This window comes from Eucalyptus grandis, chromosome 5, assembly GCF_016545825.1.
Source record: "Eucalyptus grandis isolate ANBG69807.140 chromosome 5, ASM1654582v1, whole genome shotgun sequence".
In the NCBI taxonomy this organism is placed as follows: domain Eukaryota; kingdom Viridiplantae; phylum Streptophyta; class Magnoliopsida; order Myrtales; family Myrtaceae; genus Eucalyptus; species Eucalyptus grandis.
The window spans coordinates 18607720-18609576 of record NC_052616.1 but is presented as its reverse complement, the minus strand read 5'-3'; positions in this window follow the sequence as shown (position 1 = coordinate 18609576).

Genomic DNA, 1857 nt, shown 5'->3' with positions numbered 1-1857 from the left:
TCTATTGCTGTTTCGAGGGGTCTCAATACTCTTTTGGGCATTTTGACGATTACTTATGTGGCAAAAGCAATAGGGTATTCAGTCGTTAGTGGATGCTATAATTTCCTTCACATCTTTTCTCATCCTCCCTCTTCCTAGATAAGTGAAAAGACGCGACCCCTTTGTCCTTTTGACTAGTCTCTAAGCTCGAGTTCTCCGAGGACGGATTTATTGGAACCCATAAAATTGCTGAATTGTTATAATGGATGGACCTGGTTGTCTCGGACGCAACAAGGACCATCGCCCTGCAGTGTTTTGCTCGTTTGCACTGGTAATATGACGGGGATTGCGAGACTGAGTGAAGATAACAATACGATCTTCCACATTTTCAAGAGATCAATGGGAAATGTCTTCTCGTGCTTAACGACCGGGCAAAGTAATTACATCAAAAATCACGGGCGTAGGTGAATTACATAACGACACTTGTGTAGATTAGGAAGCACCGTTGTGAAACTCGATTCTCACTTCCTTGAGTGCAAACAATTTCAACGTTCAACTCCATGCCCGAGTTTTGAACACACCTCTAGAATATGATTGAGATACTTCGTAAATCCAAAGTTCTTTTACTTCAAAGAAAAATCATAGGAAAAAAAATGAATGCTAAAATATTTTTCTTCTTCAATTTCGTTATTCTCTCGTCAGCGAGGAAATTGATATTGATTCATGCATTGAAAATTGAATATTGTACGTGCTCGTGGCAATCAAGTCACCTGACCATCGTGCCGTCTTTTTCTAAAAATCTAGGATTGGCCAAATACTAGACACCAAAATATCCCTTGGCATTTTATAATTGGTGTAAAAAATGAAGGAAAAATTCTAAATAAGACCTAGAAGTGTCATCATTTTCTCAAATAAAGGGTTGAAGTGGACATCGTTTCAAATAAAGGCTTGAAATGATCACAGTGGTCTCAAATAAGACTTACGAGTGACTATGATGATTTTAAATAAGGACTCGACCTCGTCGGCTGGCTAAATATTTCGACCAGTCAAAGGCATTTTTGTCCAATACAGTTTTAAATTTCAATATTATTAAACTATATTAAAATTAATTAATTTTTAGAAAAAAAAAAAAGGAAGGAAATCGAGTGAGGGCTTAGCCCTCGTGGTTCCGTATTTCCCTTTTCTTCAGAAAATATCACCATATTCCCATATCTTACAAAAATATATGGAATGAAAAGGCATTAAGGGCACATTTGTTGAGGGTTTGTTTGGCAATTTGCCAAATAGTGTGTGTTTCTATTATTTTGTTCCGGGAGTAGATTTGGAACGGAAATACGTTTGGCAAAATTTTTATTCCCTGGGAACAAATTTCTATTTTTTTTTTGTTCCCGGAAGTAGATTCGAACGAATCGAGAATAAAAAAAAAAAACTTGATTCTTTATTCTCGGAAACAATTCTAGAATCAAGTCAACTTATTTTTCTTTTTCCTCTTCTTTCTTCTTGTTCTTCTTCCCTCTCCCTTGTTCTTCAAGTGCTGCCACCACCGCCATAGCCATTTGTCGCCACCGCTGTCACCCGCTGCCGTCCGCCGCCGCCAGTCGCCGACGAGCTCGCCGGAGGCTTGCCCAGCCACCAGCAAGGTGGGCCTCTCCCGGGCCTCCCTAGCCACTAGCGAGCCTCACTTGGCCGGGCAAGGCTCAGCCCGACCATGGCTAGGCGAGGCTCAACCTCGCCCAGATCTGGCGAGGCTAAGCTTGCCCAGCTGCCAACGAGGCTCGACCTCACCGGGGCATCGCAAGGTCGGCGTCGCCTAGCCAAGGCAAGGTCGACCTCGCAGTGGCCCGGCGAGATCGAGCCCCGTCGGTGGCTAGGTGAGCT